This window comes from Bombina bombina, chromosome 9 (genome assembly GCF_027579735.1).
Source record: "Bombina bombina isolate aBomBom1 chromosome 9, aBomBom1.pri, whole genome shotgun sequence".
In the NCBI taxonomy this organism is placed as follows: Eukaryota; Metazoa; Chordata; class Amphibia; order Anura; family Bombinatoridae; genus Bombina; species Bombina bombina.
The window spans coordinates 129777818-129800107 of record NC_069507.1 but is presented as its reverse complement, the minus strand read 5'-3'; positions in this window follow the sequence as shown (position 1 = coordinate 129800107).

The following is a 22290-nucleotide window of genomic DNA, read 5'->3' as shown; positions in this document are numbered from 1 at the left end:
TAGATAAGCATCCTTTAAATCCATGGTAGTCATATATTGACCCTCCTGGATTATAGGTAGGATGGTTCGAATAGTCTCCATCTTGAAGGATGGGAGCCTGAGAAATTTGTTTAGGATCTTGAGATCCAAGATTGGTCTGAAAGTTCCCTCTTTCTTGGGAACTATAAACAGATTTGAATAGAAGCCCTGCCCCTGTTCCTCCTTTGGAACTGGGTGGATCACTCCCATAACTAGTAGGTCTTGAACGCAATGTAAGAATGCCTCTCTCTTTATCTGGTTTGCAGATAATTGCGAGAGATGAAATCTCCCCTTTGGAGATGAAGCTTTGAAATCCAGAAGATATCCCTGGGAAACAATCTCCAGAGCCCAGGGATCATGGACGTCTCTTGCCCAAGCCTGGGCGAAGAGAGAAAGTCTGCCCCCCACTAGATCCGGTCCCGGATCGGGGGCTATTCCTTCATGCTGTCTTAGAGGCAGCAGAAGGCTTTTTGGCCTATTTCCCCTTGTTCCAAGCCTAGTTAGGTCTCCAGACTGGCTTGGACTGGGCAAAATTTCCCTCTTGTTTTGTAGAAGAGGAAGATGAAGCTGCGCCACTCTTGAAATTTCGAAAGGAACGAAAATTAGTCTGTTTGGTCCTTAACTTGTTGGACCTATCCTGGGGAAGGGCGTGGCCTTTTCCTCCAGTAATATCAAAATTATCTCCTTCAGTCCAGGCCCAAATAGGGTCTGCCCTTTGAAGGGGATCTTGAGAAGTTTAGACTTTGAAGTGACATCAGCTGACCAGGATTTAAGCCATAGCGCACTACGTGCCTGAATGGCAAAACCTGAATTTTTAGCCGTAATCTTGGTTAAATGAAAAACGGCGTCAGAAATAAATGAATTGGCTAACTTAAGAGCTTTAAGCCTGTCAAGGATATCATCCAACGGGGTCTCTACCTGTAAAGCCTCCTCCAGAGACTCGAACCAGAAAGCCGCTGCAGCAGTGACTGGGGCAATGCATGCAAGAGGCTGGAGAATAAAACCTTGTTGTATAAAGATTTTCTTAAGGAAACCCTCTAATTTTTTTATCCATTGGATCTAGGAAAGCACAACTGTCCTCGACAGGAATAGTTGTACGCTTAGCTAGGGTAGAGACTGCTCCCTCCACCTTAGGGACCGTCTGCCACAAGTCCCGTGTAGCGGCATCTATAGGAAACATTTTCTTAAAAGCATGAGGGGGAGAGAACGGCACACCTGGTCTATCCCATTCCTTAGTAATAATTTCTGAAAAACTCTTAGGGATTGGAAAAACATCAGTGTAAACAGGCACTGCAAAGTATTTGTCCATTTTACACAATTTCTCTGGGACTACAAAGTGTCACAGTCATCCAGAGTCGCTAAAACCTCCCTGAGCAACACGCGGAGGTGTTCAAGCTTAAATTTAAATGCTGTCATTTCAGAGTCAGACTGAAGTAACGCCTTCCCTGAATCAGAAATGTCACCCACAGATAGAAGCTCTCCTGCTTCGGCTTCTGTACATTGTGAGGGTACATCAGACATACCTACTAAAGCGTCAGAAAGCTCTGTATTTGTTCTAGCCCCAGAGCTGTCTCGCTTTCCTTGTAACCCTGGCAGTTTGGACAATACCTCAGTGAGGGTATGATTCATAACTGCCGCAATGTCTTGTAAAGTAAACGCATTGGACGCGCTAGATGTACTTGGCGTCCCTTGAGCGGGAGTTATAGGTTCTGACACGTGGGGAGAGCTAGATGGCATAACCTCCCTTTTGTCAGTCTCAGAAACCTCAGGTGATAAATCTTTAAAACTTATAGAAAGGTCAGTGCATTTGGTACACATTCTAAGAGGGGGTTCCACAATGGCTTCTAAACATAATGAACAAGGAGTTTCCTCTATGTCAGACATGTTTAACAGACTAGTAATGAGACCAGCAAGCTTGGAAAACACTTTAATGTGAAAAAGCAGATTATAAAAAACGGTACTGTGTCTTTAAGAGAAAAAAAAAACCACCACATAAACTGCAAAACAGTGGGAAAAAAAAGTAGTAAACTCTACGAAATTTTTACAGTGTGTATAAGGGACTAAAACAGCATTGCACCCACTTGCAAATGGATGATTAACCCCTCAGGCCCAAAAACGAATTATAAAAACATTAAACCTGTTAAACAGTCAAACACACTGCCACAGCTCTGCTGTGGCTCCTACCTGCCCTTAAAAACGATTTTTGCAGGAACAAAACCCTCTATAGAGGTCCTATAAGCCAGAGGACTCCTTCAGGGAAGCTGGATGTCTGACTGAAAATGAAAATAGGCCCCTCCCACCACGCACTCAAAGTCAGAGGGCCTTAAACAAAGTACTCCTAGGAGTAATCTAACAAGCCATGTGGAAACTAGGCCCCAAAACATAATTTATGCTTACCTGATAAATTCCTTTCTTCTGTAGTGTGATCAGTCCACGGGTCATCATTACTTCTGGGATATTACTCCTCCCCAACAGGAAGTGCAAGAGGATTCACCCAGCAGAGCTGCATATAGCTCCTCCCCTCTACGTCACTCCCAGTCATTCGACCAAGGACCAACGAGAAAGGAAAAGCCAAGGGTGAAGTGGTGACTGGAGTATAAATTAAAAAATATTTACCTGCCTTAAAAACAGGGCGGGCCGTGGACTGATCACACTACAGAAGAAAGGAATTTATCAGGTAAGCATAAATTATGTTTTCTTCTGTTAAGTGTGATCAGTCCACGGGTCATCATTACTTCTGGGATACCAATACCAAAGCAAAAGTACACGGATGACGGGAGGGATAGGCAGGCTCTTTATACAGAAGGAACCACTGCCTGAAGAACCTTTCTCCCAAAAATAGCCTCCGATGAAGCAAAAGTGTCAAATTTGTAAAATTTGGAAAAAGTATGAAGCGAAGACCAAGTTGCAGCCTTGCAAATCTGTTCAACAGAGGCCTCATTCTTGAAGGCCCAAGTGGAAGCCACAGCTCTAGTAGAATGAGCTGTAATTCTTTCAGGAGGCTGCTGTCCAGCAGTCTCATAAGCTAAACGAATTATGCTACGAAGCCAAAAAGAAAGAGAGGTAGCGGAAGCTTTTTGACCTCTCCTCTGCCCAGAGTAAATGACAAACAGAGAAGACGTTTGTCGAAATTCCTTAGTTGCCTGTAAGTAAAATTTTAGAGCACGGACTACATCCAGGTTGTGCAGTAGACGTTCCTTCTTTGAAGAAGGATTTGGGCATAAAGAAGGAACAACAATCTCTTGATTGATATTCCTGTTAGTAACTACCTTAGGTAAGAACCCAGGTTTAGTACGCAGGACTACCTTATCCGAATGAAAAATCAAATAAGGAGAATCACAATGTAAGGCTGATAATTCAGAGACTCTTCGAGCCGAGGAAATAGCCATTAAAAATAGAACTTTCCAAGATAACAACTTTATATCAATGGAATGAAGGGGTTCAAACGGAACGCCCTGTAAAACATTAAGAACAAGGTTTAAACTCCATGGTGGAGCAACAGTTTTAAACACAGGCTTAATTCTGGCCAAAGCCTGACAAAAAGCCTGGACGTCAGGAACTTCTGACAGACGTTTGTGTAACAGAATGGACAGAGCTGAGATCTGTCCCTTTAATGAACTAGCAGATAAACCCTTTTCTAAACCTTCTTGTAGAAAAGACAATATCCTAGGAATCCTAACCTTACTCCAAGAGTAACCTTTGGATTCACACCAATATAGGTATTTACGCCATATCTTATGGTAAATCTTTCTGGTAACAGGTTTCCTAGCCTGTATTAAGGTATCAATAACTGACTCAGAAAATCCACGTCTTGATAAAATCAAGCGTTCAATTTCCAAGCAGTCAGCTTCAGAGAAGTTAGATTTTGATGTTTGAAGGGACCCTGTATCAGAAGGTCCTGTTTCAGAGGTAGAGACCAAGGTGGACAGGATGACATGTCCACCAGGTCTGCATACCAAGTCCTGCGTGGCCACGCAGGTGCTATTAGAATCACTGATGCTCTCTCTTGTTTGATTCTGGCAATCAATCGAGGAAGCAACGGGAAGGGTGGAAACACGTAAGCCATCCTGAAGTCCCAAGGTGCTGTCAGAGCATCTATCAGGACTGCTCCTGGATCCCTGGATCTGGACCCGTAACGAGGAAGCTTGGCGTTCTGTCGAGACGCCATGAGATCTATCTCTGGTTTGCCCCAACGTCGAAGTATTTGGGCAAAGACCTCCGGATGAAGTTCCCACTCCCCCGGATGAAAAGTCTGACGACTTAAGAAATCCGCCTCCCAGTTCTCCACTCCCGGGATGTGGATTGCTGACAGGTGGCAAGAGTGAGACTCTGCCCAGCAAATTATCTTTGATACTTCCATCATAGCTAGGGAGCTTCTTGTCCCTCCCTGATGGTTGATGTAAGCTACAGTCGTGATGTTGTCCGACTGAAACCTGATGAACCCCCGAGTTGTCAACTGGGGCCAAGCCAGGAGGGCATTGAGAACTGCTCTCAATTCCAGAATGTTTATTGGCAGGAGACTCTCCTCCTGACTCCATTGTCCCTGAGCCTTCAGAGAATTCCAGACGGCACCCCAACCTAGAAGGCTGGCGTCTGTTGTTACAATTGTCCAGTCTGGTCTGCTGAATGGCATCCCCCTGGACAGATGTGGCCGAGAAAGCCACCATAGAAGAGAATTTCTGGTCTCTTGATCCAGATTCAGAGAAGGGGATAAGTCTGAGTAATCCCCATTCCACTGACTTAGCATGCACAGTTGCAGTGGTCTGAGGTGTAAGCGTGCAAAGGGTACTATGTCCATTGCCGCTACCATTAAGCCGATTACCTCCATGCATTGAGCCACTGACGGGTGTTGAATGGAATGAAGGGTGCGGCAAGCACTTTGAAGTCTTGTTAGCCTGTCCTCTGTCAGGTAAATCTTCATTTCTACAGAATCTATAAGAGTCCCCAGGAAGGGAACTCTTGTGAGTGGAACGAGTGAACTTTTCTTTTCGTTCACCTTCCATCCATGTGACCTTAGAAATGCCAGCACTAACTCTGTATGAGACTTGGCAGTTTGAAAGCTTGAAGCTTGTATCAGAATGTCGTCTAGGTATGGAGCTACCGAGATTCCCCGCGGTCTTAGTACCGCCAGAAGAGCACCCAGAACCTTTGTGAAGATTCTTGGAGCTGTAGCCAATCCGAATGGAAGAGCCACAAACTGGTAATGCCTGTCTAGGAAGGCAAACCTTAGGTACCGATAATGATCTTTGTGAATCGGTATGTGAAGGTAAGCATCTTTTAAATCTACAGTGGTCATGTATTGACCCTCTTGGATCATAGGTAAAATTGTCCGAATAGTCTCCATCTTGAACGATGGAACTCTTAGGAATTTGTTTAGGATCTTTAAGTCCAGGATTGGTCTGAAAGTTCCCTCTTTTTTGGGAACCACAAACAGATTTGAGTAAAACCCCTGTCCCTGTTCCGATCGTGGAACTGGATGGATTACTCCCATTAACAAGAGCTCTTGTACGCAGCGTAGAAACGCCTCTTTCTTTGTCTGGATTGTTGACAATCTTGACAGATGAAATCTCTCTCTTGGAGGAGAGTATTTGAAGTCCAGAAGGTATCCCTGAGATATTATCTCTAGCGCCCAGGGATCCTGAACATCTCTTGCCCAAGCCTGGGCGAAGAGAGAAAGTCTGCCCCCCACTAGATCCGATCCCGGATCGGGGGCCCTCAATTCATGCTGTTTTAGGGGCAGCAGCAGGTTTCCTAGTCTGCTTGCCCTTGTTCCAGGACTGGTTAGGTTTCCAGCCTTGTCTGTAGCGAGCAACAGCTCCTTCCTGTTTTGGTGCAGAGGAAGTTGATGCTGCTCCTGCTTTGAAATTACGAAAGGAACGAAAATTAGACTGTCTAGTCTTGGCTTTGTCCTGAGGCAGGGCATGGCCTTTACCTCCTGTAATATCAGCGATAATCTTTCAACCCGGGCCCGAATAAGGTCTGCCCTTTGAAAGGTATATTAAGCAATTTAGACTTAGAAGTAACATCAGCTGACCAGGATTTTAGCCACAGCGCCCTGCGTGCCTGAATGGCAAATCCTGAATTCTTCGCCGTAAGTTTAGTAAGATGTACTACGGCCTCCGAAATGAATGAATTAGATAGTTTAAGGACTCTAAGCCTGTCCGTAATGTCGTCCAGAGTAGCTGAACCAATGTTCTCTTCCAGAGACTCAATCCAGAATGCCGCTGCAGCCGTGATCGGCGCAATGCATGCAAGGGGTTGCAATATAAAACCTTGTTGAACAAACATTTTCTTAAGGTAACCCTCTAACTTTTTATCCATTGGATCTGAAAAAGCACAGCTATCCTCCACCGGGATAGTGGTACGCTTAGCTAAGGTAGAAACTGCTCCCTCCACCTTAGGGACCGTTTGCCATAAGTCCCTTGTGGTGGCGTCTATTGGAAACATTTTTCTAAATATCAGAGGGGGTGAGAACGGCACACCGGGTCTATCCCACTCCTTAGTAACAATTTCAGTAAGTCTCTTAGGTATAGGAAAAACCTCAGTACTCGTCGGTACCGCAAAATATTTATCCAACCTACACATTTTCTCTGGTATTGCAACTGTGTTACAATCATTCAGAGCCGCTAACACCTCCCCTAGTAATACACGGAGGTTTTCCAGTTTAAATTTAAAATTTGAAATATCTGAATCCAGTCTGTTTGGATCAGAACCGTCACCCACAGAATGAAGTTCTCCGTCCTCATGTTCTGCCACCTGTGACGCAGTGTCTGACATGGCCCTAATATTATCAGCGCACTCTGTTCTCACCCCAGAGTGATCACGCTTACCTCTTAGTTCTGGTAATTTAGCCAAAACCTCAGTCATAACAGTAGCCATATCCTGTAATGTGATTTGTAATGGCCGCCCAGATGTACTCGGCGCTACAATATCACGCACACCTCCCTCTGAGCGGGAGATGTAGGTACTGACACGTGAGGCGAGTTAGTCGGCATAACTCTCCCCTCGTTGTTTGGTGAAATTTGTTCAATTTGTACAGATTGACTTTTATTTAAAGTAGCATCAATACAGTTAGTACATAAATTTCTATTGGGCTCCACTTTGGCATTGCAACAAATGACACAGGTATCATCCTCTGAATCAGACATGTTTAACACACTAGCAAATAAACTTGCAACTTGGAAATACAATTCAATTAGAATAATATTAAAGCGTACTGTGCCTTTAAGAAGCACAGAAGATCTATGACAGTTGAAAATTAATAAATTGAAACAGTTATAGCCTCAATCCTTGTAAACAACACAACTTTAGCAAAGGTTTAATCCCATTAGCAAAGATAACAAATTCTGAAAGCAGGAAACAAATTACAGAATAAACGTTTTTTATCTCAGTCAAACTATAATTCTCACAGCTCTGCTGAGAGAAATTACCTCCCTCAAAATAAGTTTTGAAGACCCCTGAGCTCTGTAGAGATGAACCGGATCATGCAGGGAATACAATGAGTTGCTGACTGAAATATTTGATGCATAGAAAAAGCGCCAAAAAACGGCCCCTCCCCCTCACACACAGCAGTGAGGGAGAACAGAAACTGTCAGAAAAACAGATTAAGCAACTGCCAAGTGGAAAAATAGTGCCCAAACATTTATTCACACAGTACCTCAGCAAATGAAAACGATTTTACATTCCAGCAAAAACGTTAAACATAATCTCTAGTTATTAAACAGCTTTATGTATTTCTTACAGTGTAATTCTAGTGAAGTACCATTCCCCAGAATACTGAAGTGTAAAGTATACATACATGACATTATATCGGTATGGCAGGATTTTCTCATCAATTCCATTGTCAGAAAATAAAAACTGCTACATACCTCTATGCAGATTCATCTGCCCGCTGTCCCCTGATCTGAAGTTTACCTCACTCCTCAGATGGCCGAGAACAGCAATATGATCTTAACTACTCCGGCTAAAATCATAGCAAAACTCTGGTAGATTCTTCTTCAAACTCTGCCAGAGAGGTAATAACACACTCCGGTGCTATTTTAAAATAACAAACATTTGATTGAAGATATAAAACTAAGTATAATCACCATAGTCCTCTCACACATCCTATCTAGTCGTTGGGTGCAAGAGAATGACTGGGAGTGACGTAGAGGGGAGGAGCTATATGCAGCTCTGCTGGGTGAATCCTCTTGCACTTCCTGTTGGGGAGGAGTAATATCCCAGAAGTAATGATGACCCGTGGACTGATCACACTTAACAGAAGAAATAAAGATTTATCACCATCAGAGAAAAAACGTTTTTACACTAAGTAATATAAGAATTAATATGAATATTATCCCTTTTTGCAAGCATGATCCCAGTTGTTAAATCACTGTATCAGGCTTACCTTAAATATACCAGGCACTGTCAGCATTTTCTAGACCTTATCTCTCTAGAAAAAAATATACTGAACATACCTCAAAGCAGGCAATCTGCAGACCGTCCCCCCAACTGAAGTTTTCTTTCCATACTCTTCAGTTATGTGTGAGAACAGCAATGGACCTTAGTTACAAACCGCTAAGATCAAACCTCCAGGCAGATTCTTCTTCTAATTTCTGCCTGAGAGTAAAACAGTACAACGCCGGTACCGTTTAAAAATAAACTTTTGATTGAAGGTAAAAACTACACTAAGTCACCACATCTCTCTTGATACTTCCTTTCTTGTCCAGAGCTGCAAGAGAATGACTGGGGGTGGCAGTTAGGGGAGGAGCTATATAGACAGCTCTGCTGTGGGTGTCCTCTTGCAGCTTCCTGTTGGGAAGGAGAATATCCCACAAGTAATGGATGAACCCGTGGACTGGATACACCTTTACAAGAGAAAACAATACCTAAGCTATAGAGGACACTGAATGCCAAGACGGGAGGGTACAATAGGCGGCCCATTCTGAGGGCACCAAGCCTGAAACCACTGCCCACAAAAAAAAAAAAACTGCTTCGTTCGAAGCTGATAAAACTTTGAAAGGAAAATCCCCGAGGACACTGACCCGCAGGTAGTCCAGGGCCTAGCTAGAGACCGCAAAATCGGACTCAACCGAGCCAACAGGCCTCCAGGAGACACCGTCTCCCAACAGTCGGTTCCTCACCACTCATCCCTCACCAAAGAAGGTTCACCAGCCTAAACTCTCAAAGGGATAGGGCCAAGAAGAACAGAAGGAAAAACCGAAAGGTCACAAAATCCATAAAAGGAAAACCCCCCCAGAGTAAGCACTGCTCACAAGGGCCCAAATGGGACCCGACAGACAAGGAGAGACTATGGCATAGGAACAGAGAAACCTGTCTCTCAAACATTGTGCAAAAGCACCAAAAAGAGAAACCTGTCTCTCAAACATCGTGCAAAAGCACCAAAAGACAACAGAAGACCTCACAATACTAGAGTATTCCGCTTACATGAAAAAAGACACGCCGCCATCAACAGGATGACAGAGAATACTTGCTGAGAAGTAAAAGCTGCCAACAAAGGAACAGATTGCAAGGAAAACTCCCAGACAGAGGGTACACTCTAGACAATCCAAGCCGCCAGACTTACCCACAGGTCTTCCAAAAAGGGGGAAGCACATAACCTCCACGAGGTCCCCCAAGAAAGAGAGGTGATACCCAGAACCCGAGGTGGAGCAATCTTTGACTCTCTGCTTGTAAGCCAATGGAGCTAGCTACTATGCCCACCTAGTTCCTGAAGATGACATCTCTCAGAACCCAATCCCAGCTGGGCCAGCACCAGCAAAGGCAGGTCTGAACAAGGGAACAGAAGAACCCCAAAACCAGCACAAGACAAGCAAAAGAATGGCCACAGCCAATCCAACAGAGGCCGGGAGCAACCCGACTCCTCAGAACAGACTACAGGACCATAGACCCAAAGGATCTAGCAAAAAAGTCCAAATTAGTCTTGATACGGAGCCAGCAAGACTCCAGATGGAACGTAACAACCCAGAGAGAATACCCTTCTCTGCTAGGGAAACTCACCGTTCCCATCTCCTGAATCCAGGATAAGCCCTAAGAAGGCATCTCCATAAAAAGTAGAATAAGCTCTCACTCAAGAAGGGGAAAAGGCTGAAGGGTAGCAACAACCACAAGCCACAGGCTAAAGGAGAGATCAATCCCCAACGCAGAAGCCCTGGAGTAAGGGATTCCCCTAAAAACTAGCTTGCTAACACACAACCAATGTGCAATAGTTGAAGCAGTGACACTGCAAGTCCATTCCCCTGCAGAGCAGTGAATACAATAGATACTACAGCAAGCTGACCAAGGGAAAATGCCTAGGTGCAAAACAAGCCCAATGAGCAACAGCACTCAGAAAACCTGGTCAACCAAGACCAGGTCAAGTAATCAGAGTAAAATGACATAGCCCAAGTTGCCAGGAACTGAGGAACCCCCAAACCAGCCCTGGAGCCTAAAAGTCAGGTAACAACCCACAACGGGGTCCCCAAGGGAAAATGCCGAGTTAAACTCAGCAACCGGAAGCCCCAGAGAGAAACTAGTCTGAGCCCGCAATTGTTTAAACAAATACCTGAAAACTGAACACCCTGTCTGATATAACAATCCAGACCACAGGGGATAATAATGCAATATTCAGATCCACCAGGACAATGAGAAAAACTCTCAAGTCCCGACCTAAGGAAGAGACTACCCCTTGCCAAAGTCCCACTCTCCAAAGCGGTAAAAATCTTACGACACTAGAGCCCCTAGACCAGGGGTCAGCAATCTTCGGCTCCCAGATGTTTTGTAACTACATTTCCCATGTTGCTCAGATAGCATAAAGTGTGTCTCAGCATCGTGGGAAATGTAGTTCCAAAACATCTGGGAGCCAAAGGTTGCTGACCCCTGCCCTAGATTATCCAACAGTCTCAGGACAATAAGGCCAAGGGAATATCTCGAGGTCAAAATCACTCGAGCAAAGGCTGGTCTCCACATCACCTCCAAACAAGAGGATGATCACAGGGAGAAAGGAGCACAAACCATTCCAAGCACCAGGAGGAACCCCAAGCAAGCCCAAGGAGACCACATCCAGTATCCCAAACCGGGAACAAACATCTCCCAGGCCCCTAAAAGGAGACCTAACTTGGAGACCAAAGAGGAAGACCAAAAAGGTCTCAGAAAAACAGCTAGACAGTACACAGTCTATGTGCAATAGCTGCAGCTGGTTACATTTTGCAAACCATCTTTTGCAAGGCAGCTAAACTACTCTTCAAATTACTAGTTGCAGAGGACCAAGTCCAAAAAGGACATCCCAGAGCCTCAAAAGAAAAATGCCAAACCGCTCACCCAGCGGTAAGAAGGTGCTAAGCCCTCCAACTCTCCACCACGTGGGGGAGGAAACTCTAGCGTCCGACAATACCAGGCGCAAGAGAAAGTGATGCAGCGGAAAATCCACTGACCCAGTCATCCAAAGTGAAGACTTTAAGGACTGCAACAATCCTTCCTGCCTCGCGGACCCACAGGTCCTCTAGAATGCTTAGTTGAATGTAAAACAAAAGATAACATGAGCACTCGGCACCTCGACTGGACCAGCCAAACAAAACGGCGCCACGTGTCTGAACAGCCACAAGACCGAACTGACCCAACAGGACCAGCCTGCAACTTGGGTCCTAACCGTCAACCTGCATAAATCCTCCCTCAGAGGGGAAGAGGGAAAACAGACAAACATAGGACAAACATGTCCCCAAAAACACTTCCGTAGAAGTAACAGTATCGATCCCAGTTTAAGATTCCAGAAGGAAACAATGTAAAAAAAGACATCCTAGTCGGATAAAAAGAAAATATAAGGTAACCCGTAGGTTAACACCCAATAAGAAAACAGGCCTACCGCAGGACCAGCCAAACGGAGCCCTAATCTTCCAAAAACTGGGAAGGATCTAAAAAAGAACAGTCAGGAGATTACATCATCCCCACATGTCTAATGAGGTGCACCATTCGAAGCAGACTGAAGAATCTAAAATTTGAACAGTCTCAGAATCCTCCATAACTGGATAGAGAATATGCCAATACTGACTATAATACAAAACAAAAATGACACCTGACAACCACAATGGCTGGGGCACTCACCTCCTTTGAACCAGACCCCTGCGAACTAAAATTTGTCCGTCGCCCCACGGTCAGGAATGAGGAAATGGCGGATGGAACGTAATCATGCATGGCCAGAAGGTGAACCATATAGTCCAAAAAGGCGCCCAACCATAAGGTTGCGTCACTTCCAAAGGCCTTTATGTTCCAAGCCATGAGCCCTTTAACACTACACATAAGCAGATTGAATTACATAACATGATTATAAACCCCCCTCGTTCAATAACCCCCCTCAGGAGATATTAACCCTTGATTCCAAGATACTAAAAGGAGACTCACTGAGACCCTTATGTTAAGTTAGTCCCGCAAGGTGGTAGCCCTCTTGGGAAAACATATGTAGTACAGTACATTCACGAACAAAGAAAATGAAACTATCTTACCGGAATCTATGCTGTGGAACAGGAACACAGCCCTTCAAGTGTGACGAATAGTAGCATCGCCTCCGCCATGGACTTGAAAGAAAGCAGGCAGCGGAGCGAAGTTAGACAATGCTGATTGCTTGAGCTGTTATGAGTCGGGATGGTTTCGCAGAAAGACTCTTCCTGCATCTCCGGACTAACTTTCATCCAAGCCCTCACTGAGAGGCTGACAGGATTACTTAAAGGGACAGTCTACACCAGAATTTTTATTGTTTTAAAAGATAGATAATCCCTTTATTACCCATTTCCCAGTTTTGCATAACCAACACAGTTATATTAATATACTTTTAAAATCTGTGATTATCTTGTATCTAAGCCTCTGCAAACTGCCCCTTTTTTCAGTTCTTTTGACAGACTTGCAGTCTAGCCAATCAGTGCCTGCTCCCAGATAACTTCTTGTGCACGAGCACAGTGTTATCTATATGAAATACGTGAACTAACACCCTCTAGTGGTTAAAAACTTAAAATGCAATCTGAAAGAGGTGGGCTTCAAGGTCTAAGAAATTAGCATATGAACATGCTAGGTTAAGCTTTCATCTAAGAATACCAAGAGAACAAAGCAAAATTGGTGATAAAAGTAAATTGGAAAATTGTTTAAAAACATAATTTATGCTTACCTGATAAATTCCTTTCTTCTGTAGTGTGATCAGTCCACGGGTCATCATTACTTCTGGGATATTAACTCCTCCCCAACAGGAAGTGCAAGAGGATTCACCCAGCAGAGCTGCATATAGCTCCTCCCCTCTACGTCACTCCCAGTCATTCGACCAAGGACTAACGAGAAAGGAAAAGCCAAGGGTGAAGTGGTGACTGGAGTATAAATTAAAAAATATTACCTGCCTTAAAACAGGGCGGGCCGTGGACTGATCACACTACAGAAGAAAGGAATTTATCAGGTAAGCATAAATTATGTTTTCTTCTGTTAAGTGTGATCAGTCCACGGGTCATCATTACTTCTGGGATACCTATACCAAAGCAAAAGTACACGGATGACGGGAGGGATAGGCAGGCTCTTTATACAGAAGGAACCACTGCCTGAAGAACCTTTCTCCCAAAAATAGCCTCCGATGAAGCAAAAGTGTCAAATTTGTAAAATTTGGAAAAAGTATGAAGCGAAGACCAAGTTGCAGCCTTGCAAATCTGTTCAACAGAGGCCTCATTCTTAAAGGCCCAAGTAGAAGCCACAGCTCTAGTGGAATGAGCTGTAATCCTTTCAGGAGGCTGCTGTCCAGCAGTCTCATAAGCTAAACGAATTATGCTACGAAGCCAAAAAGAAAGAGAGGTAGCAGAAGCTTTTTGACCTCTCCTCTGCCCAGAGTAAACGACAAACAGAGAAGACGTTTGTCGAAATTCCTTAGTTGCCTGTAAGTAAAATTTTAGAGCACGGACTACATCCAGGTTGTGCAGTAGACGTTCCTTCTTCGAAGAAGGATTTGGGCATAAAGAAGGAACAACAATCTCTTGATTGATATTCCTGTTAGTAACTACCTTAGGTAAGAACCCAGGTTTAGTACGCAGAACTACCTTATCCGAATGAAAAATCAAATAAGGAGAATCACAATGTAAGGCTGATAACTCAGAGACTCTTCGAGCCGAGGAAATAGCCATTAAAAATAGAACTTTCCAAGATAACAACTTTATATCAATGGAATGAAGGGGTTCAAATGGAACGCCCTGTAAAACATTAAGAACAAGGTTTAAACTCCATGGTGGAGCAACCGTTTTAAACACAGGCTTAATCCTGGCCAAAGCCTGACAAAAAGCCTGGACGTCAGGAATTTCTGACAGACGCTTGTGTAACAGAATGGACAGAGCTGAGATCTGTCCCTTTAATGAACTAGCGGATAAACCCTTTTCTAAACCTTCTTGTAGAAAAGACAATATCCTAGGAATCCTAACCTTACTCCAAGAGTAACCTTTGGATTCACACCAATATAGGTATTTACGCCATATCTTATGGTAAATCTTTCTGGTAACAGGTTTCCTAGCCTGTATTAAGGTATCAATAACTGACTCAGAAAACCCACGTCTTGATAAAATCAAGCGTTCAATTTCCAAGCAGTCAGCTTCAGAGAAGTTAGACTTTGATGTTAGAAGGGACCCTGAATCAGAAGGTCCTGTTTCAGAGGTAGAGACCAAGGTGGACAGGATGACATGTCCACCAGATCTGCATACCAAGTCCTGCGTGGCCACGCAGGTGCTATTAGAATCACTGATGCTCTCTCTTGTTTGATTCTGGCAATCAATCGAGGAAGCATCGGGAAGGGTGGAAACACGTAAGCCATCCTGAAGTCCCAAGGTGCTGTCAGGGCATCTATCAGGACTGCTTCTGGATCCCTGGATCTGGACCCGTAACGAGGAAGCTTGGCGTTCTGTCGAGACGCCATGATATCTATCTCCGGTTTGCCCCAACGTCGAAGTATTTGGGCAAAGACCTCCGGATGAAGTTCCCACTCCCCTGGATGAAAAGTCTGACGACTTAAGAAATCCGCCTCCCAGTTCTCCACTCCCGGGATGTGGATTGCTGACAGGTGGCAAGAGTGAGACTCTGCCCAGCGAATTATCTTTGATACTTCCATCATAGCTAGGGAGCTTCGTGTCCCTCCCTGATGGTTGATGTAAGCTACAGTCGTGATGTTGTCCGACTGAAACCTGATGAAACCCCGCGTTGTCAACTGGGGCCAAGCCAGGAGGGCATTGAGAACTGCTCTCAATTCCAGAATGTTTATTGGCAGGAGACTCTCCTCCTGACTCCATTGTCCCTGAGCTTTCAGAGAATTCCAGACGGCACCCCAACCTAGAAGGCTGGCGTCTGTTGTTACAATTGTCCAGTCTGGTCTGCTGAATGGCATCCCCCTGGACAGATGTGGCCGAGAAAGCCACCAAAGAAGAGAATTTCTGGTCTCTTGATCCAGATTCAGAGAAGGGGATAAGTCTGAGTAATCCCCATTCCACTGACTTAGCATGCACAGTTGCAGTGGTCTGAGGTGTAGGCGAGCAAAGGGTACTATGTCCATTGCCGCTACCATTAAGCCAATTACCTCCATGCATTGAGCCACTGACGGGTGTTGAATGGAATGAAGGGTGCGGCAAGCACTTTGAAGTCTTGTTAACCTGTCCTCTGTCAGGTAAATCTTCATTTTTACAGAATCTATAAGAGTCCCCAGGAAGGGAACTCTTGTGAGTGGAACGAGTGAACTTTTCTTTTCGTTCACCTTCCATCCATGTGACCTTAGAAATGCCAGTACTAACTCTGTATGAGATTTGGCAGTTTGAAAGCTTGAAGCTTGTATCAGTATGTCGTCTAGGTACGGAGCTACTGAAATTCCTCGCGGTCTTAGTACCCGCCAGAAGAGTGCCCAGAACCTTTGTGAAGATTCTTGGAGCCGTAGCCAATCCGAATGGAAGAGCTACAAATTGGTAATGCCTGTCTAGAAAGGCAAACCTTAGATACCGGTAATGATTTCTGTGAATCGGTATGTGAAGGTAAGCATCCTTTAAATCCACTGTGGTCATGTACTGACCCTCTTGGATCATGGGCAAAATTGTTCGAATAGTTTCCATCTTGAACGATGGAACTCTTAGAAATTTGTTTAGGATCTTTAAGTCCAGGATTGGTCTGAAAGTTCCCTCTTTTTTGGGAACCACAAACAGATTTGAGTAAAACCCCTGTCCCTGTTCCGATCGTGGAACTGGGTGGATTACTCCCATTAACAAGAGCTCTTGTACGCAGCGTAGAAACGCCTCTTTCTTTGTCTGGATTGTTGACAACCTTGACAGATGAAATCTCTCTCTTGGAGGAGAGGATTTGAAGTCCAGAAGGTATCCCTGAGATATTATTTCTAGCGCCCAGGGATCCTGGACATCTCTTGCCCAAGCCTGGGCGAAGAGAGAAAGCCTGCCCCCCACTAGATCCGATCCCGGATCGGGGGCCCTCAATTCATGACGTTTTAGGGGCAGCAGTAGGTTTCCTGGTCTGCTTGCCCTTGTTCCAGGACTGGTTAGGTTTCCAGCCTTGTCTGTAGCGAGCAACAGCTCCTTCCTCTTTTGGTGCAGAGGAAGTTGATGCTGCTCCTGCTTTGAAATTACGAAAGGAACGAAAATTAGACTGTCTAGTCTTAGTTTTGGCTTTGTCCTGAGGCAGGGCATGGCCTTTACCTCCTGTAATGTCAGCGATAATCTCTTTCAACCCGGGCCCGAATAAGGTCTGCCCTTTGAAAGGTATATTAAGCAATTTAGACTTAGAAGTAACATCAGCTGACCAGGATTTTAGCCACAGCGCCCTGCGTGCCTGAATGGCGAATCCTGAATTCTTCGCCGTAAGTTTAGTTAGATGTACTACGGCCTCCGAAATGAATGAATTAGCTAGTTTAAGGACTCTAAGCCTGTCCGTAATGTCGTCCAGAGTAGCTGAACTAATGTTCTCTTCCAGAGACTCAATCCAGAACGCCGCTGCAGCCGTGATCGGCGCAATGCATGCAAGGGGTTGCAATATAAAACCTTGTTGAACAAACATTTTCTTAAGGTAACCCTCTAATTTTTTATCCATTGGATCTGAAAAGGCACAGCTATCCTCCACCGGGATAGTGGTACGCTTAGTTAAAGTAGAAACTGCTCCCTCTACCTTAGGGACCGTTTGCCATAAGTCCCGTGTGGTGGCGTCTATTGGAAACATTTTTCTAAATATCGGAGGGGGTGAGAACGGCACACCGGGTCTATCCCACTCCTTAGAAACAATTTCAGTAATTCTCTTAGGTATAGGAAAAACCTCAGTACTCGTCGGTACCGCAAAATATTTATCCAACCTACACATTTTCTCTGGTATTGCAACTGTGTTACAATCATTCAGAGCCGCTAACACCTCCCCTAGTAATACACGGAGGTTTTCCAGTTTAAATTTAAAATTTGAAATATCTGAATCCAGTCTGTTTGGATCAGAACCGTCACCCACAGAATGAAGTTCTCCGTCCTCATGTTCTGCAACCTGTGACGCAGTATCTGACATGGCCCTAATATTATCAGCGCACTCTGTTCTCACCCCAGAGTGATCACGCTTACCCCTTAGTTCTGGTAATTTAGCCAAAACTTCAGTCATAACAGAAGCCATATCCTGTAATGTGATTTGTAATGGCCGGCCAGATGTACTCGGCGCTACAATATCACGCACCTCCCGAGCGGGAGATGCAGGTACTGGCACGTGAGGCGAGTTAGTCGGCATAACTCTCCCCTCGTTGTTTGGTGAAATTTGTTCATTTTGTACAGATTGACTTTTATTTAAAATAGCATCAATACAGTTAGTACATAAATTTCTATTGGGCTCCACTTTGGCATTGCAACAAATGACACAGATATCATCCTCTGAATCAGACATGTTTAACACACTAGCAAATAAACTTGCAACTTGGAATACAATTCAATTAAAAACGTACTGTGCCTTTAAGAAGCACAGAAAATCTATGACAGTTGAAAATTAATAAATTGAAACAGTTATAGCCTCAATCCTTGTAAACAACACAACTTTAGCAAAGGTTTAATCCCATTAACAAAGATAACAATTTCTGAAAGCAGGAAACAAATTACAGAATAAAAGTTTTTATTTCAGTCAAACTATAATTCTCACAGCTCTGCTGAGAGAAATTACCTCCCTCAAAATAAGTTTGAAGACCCCTGAGTTCTGTAGAGATGAACCGGATCATGCAGGAAATACAATGAGCTGCTGACTGAAATAACTGATGCATAGAAAAAGGCGCCAAAACCGCCCCTCCCCCTCACACACAGCAGTGAGGGAGAACAGAAACTGACAGAAAAAAAACAGATTTAAGCAACTGCCAAGTGGAAAAATGGTGCCCAAACATTTATTCACTCAGTACCTCAGCAAATGAAAACGATTTTACATTCCAGCAAAAACGTTAAACATAATTTCTAGTTATTAAACAACTTTATGTACTTCTTACAGTGTAATTCTCTGAAGTGTAAAGTATACATACATGACATTATATCGGTATGGCAGGATTTTCTCATCAATTCCATTGTCAGAAAATAAAAGCTGCTACATACCTCTATGCAGATTCATCTGCCCGCTGTCCCCTGATCTGAAGATTACCTCTCCTCAGATGGCCGAGAAACAGCAATATGATCTCAACTACTCCGGCTAAAATCATAGCAAAAACTCTGGTAGATTCTTCTTCAAACTCTGCCAGAGAGGTAATAACACACTCCGGTGCTATTTTAAAATAAACTTTTGATTGAAGATATAAAACTAAGTATAATCACCATAGCCCTCTCACACCTCCTATCTAGTCGTTGGGTGCAAGAGAATGACTGGGAGTGACGTAGAGGGGAGGAGCTATATGCAGCTCTGCTGGGTGAATCCTCTTGCACTTCCTGTTGGGGAGGAGTTAATATCCCAGAAGTAATGATGACCCGTGGACTGATCACACTTAACAGAAGAAATTACATGCTTTTCTGAATCATGAAAGTTTATTTTGGCCTAGACTGTCCCTTTAAAACTCCCGTCCCATGTCGAAGAGTACCACCCTCCATAAGAGACAAAATTAAATTCTGACACTTCTCTGCCATCCTCCTGGGACGAAAGTCAAAGAATTACTGGGGGATGAGGGGAGTGGGAGGAGTATTTAAGCCTTTAGCTGGGGTGTCTTTGCCTCCTCCTGGTGGCCAGGTTCTTATTTTCCCAAAAGTAATGAATGCAGCTGTGGACTCTTTCCATTTAAGAAGAAAACTCCAGTCCCATATCGAAGGATAGTTACCCTCCTAAAGGAACTCCGAAATCTTTTGACACTTCTCTGCCATCCTCCTGTGACGGAAGGCAAATAATGACTGGGGGATAGGGGAAGTGGGAGAGGTATTTAAGGCTTTGGCTGGGGTGTCTTTGCCTCCTCCTGGTGGCCAGGTTCAGTATTTACCAACAGTAAGGAATGAAGCCATGAACACTCCTTATATATTAAAGGGACACTAAACCCAATTATTTTCTTTCATGAATTAGATAGAGCATGCAATTTTAAGCAACTTTCTAATTTACTCCTATTCATTGTTCTTCATTCTCCTGCTATCTTTATTTAAAAAGCAGGAATGTGATGCATAGGAGCTGGCCCATTTTTGGTTGAGAACCTGGGTTATGCTTGCTTATTGGTGGGTAAATGTAAGTCTCCAAAAGGCAAGCGCAATCCATGGTGCTGAATCTAAAATGGGCTGGCTGCTAAGATTTACAGTCCTGCTTTTAAAATAAAGATAGAAAAAGAACAAAGAAAAATTAATAGGAGTAAATTAGAAAGTTGCTTAAAATGTCATGAATCATGGAAGAAAAAAAAATGGGTTCAGTGTCCCTTTAAGAAGGCAATATAAAAAGCATTTGCACAGCATTATGTAAGACTGAAAAGCTTGTAAGCTTATCTAAAAAAGGTAAGGAATTTAGAGTCAAACAAGGCATTGTATTGAAAAAAAATGTAGTAAGACAAAAAGGCAGATAACTGAGAATATAATTTAATCTTTATTACAATTTACATAAAAATGTATGGTTATTTTACATAAAGCTACCACAGCTAAACATGTAATTATTTACAAATGTGCAATTTATACAAACTTAAGTATGTCAACGGGTGGACGCTAAATCATGTGACTCGTCACCATCATACACCATGTTAGATTTATTTTCCATGCTCTTATAAATGAGATAGTGGGAGATGCCCACCTAAACCCTATTATTTGCTATAATAAAACCGGTTTAATAATTTACTCCAGAATATTCACAGATACATTTTTAAGAAATAGCAATGAAAAAAAACATAAAAAAAAACAAACAGTTCATATAGTTTGGTATCATAATCAGTTTTTTCTTTTCGCTTTGACTTCACCTGCTTCACAACTTTACTTAACTATGGGCTCATTCAAAAACTGCATCCATTAAAATTAATTTCCTCCAAGAAGTCCTTTGTGTGTGCGTACTTATATCCTTTAGAATAACTGACTTTTTTTCTGAGTTGGATGCAAGTCATGAAGCAACCCAGAAGTCTGAAAAAGTGCAAGAAGGGGTAGTAGCAATATAATAATATACTGGATTTAGAAAGTAATTGTATGACTAAAAAGTTATTTTCTTAACCATGATTACCGGATGATACCATGAGAACAAAAAGGACTGTGTGTGATGGTAATTTCATGTTTAATAATTAAAACTGTTCTGTGATCTAATGGCAAAACGATGAAGTATTATTAAGCAATGGCCAGAACAAGTGGCAAATATAAGGGAGAAAACACAGCAGCAAACATACGGCAAGAGCCATGGGCTGAACTGATTGCAAACCTAAGGGGACAAAAAAAAAAAAAAAAAATATTAATATATATAATTTATATACAATTTTCCTTTGTACACTAGCAGCTACGAAAGAATTGTCAGCTACATTTCTAACTTATGTCTTCACCGACACTTAAAAGAAAGACAGGCCTACAGTGTAAGCAGGCAGATAAACTGAATGCACTAAGGAAATAACATTGGTCTGCATATTAATGCGTAAGCAATGAGTATATTAGTTATTTTAAAAACCCGATGAAATTTATTTACATAAAACTTCATGACTGAAAGTCCCCTTTATTTGTTCCTAGTGTTTCAGAAACGCTAGGCTTTACCATCAATTTCAGTATAAAAGTATTGTCTTTAGTCTTCCAATGCTGCTTGTCCTACAGCCAAACAAAGCACTTCTCCACAAAACTAGAATGCCATGAAACAGCCTAAAATAGTTAAAAATCTTCAATTTCCTTCCAAAGACACAAGACGTGCACAGTCTGCCTCAACTAGTTTACTAGCCGTTACAGGTCGCTTTAATTGAAATGATGAATAGTCAATGTATATACATTTTGCTGAGGATTATTACATGAACTGAGCACTACAGGTCACTCAGATCCTACAAATATAAATTAAGGATTATAGATATGCACAGTATACTCTTAGAAAGTGGCCTTCAAACAAACGTGCTGAGGCAGACTGTGCATGCCATGTTTGTTTGAAAAGAAAGGTGCGGAGTGCCGGGTGATGTCACACATCGGCACGGATGATCACTGTTCGAGATTGCGCTGAGGTCTTTAATCACAGGGGCATAGGAGAACTTTATATGAATTTTAACATCACTTGTATGGGAGTATATTAAGTGTAATAATAAACCTGGTATTGAAGATTTTACACACTTAGTTTCTTTGCGCTCTAGTTTCGTAGAGAAGTGTTAAAATTAGCCAGTATTAAATATGTTACATTTTTACTTCACAAATTACAAAATACATTTATGTTAAATTATGCAATTTGTGCTTTGGATAGCTGAAAATATATAGAATATTAGAAAATATATTACACTGCCTCCACCCAGCTACTTCATAATGCTGGCAACATTTTCTGTGGAGAACACCGATATTTATAACAAGTGCACAGCATCTACTTGAATGTACCGCTTGACTATGGGGGTAGAGAGAGGAAGCGCAGAAACACATCCACAATGGTGTAAAAACCATAAAATGATGCTTACCTGATAATTTCCTTTCCATTGAGGGGAGGAGAGTCCACAATTTCATTCATTACTATTAGGAATTAAGAACCTGGCCACCAGGAGGCGGCAAAGACACCCCCAAAGGCTTAAATACCTCCCCCCACTTCCCTCATCCCCCAGAGAACCTTCCAGGACAAAATCTTAATGTCAATGGAATGCATAGGTTCAAACGGAACCCTCTGCAAAACCTTAAGGACTAAGTTTAAGCT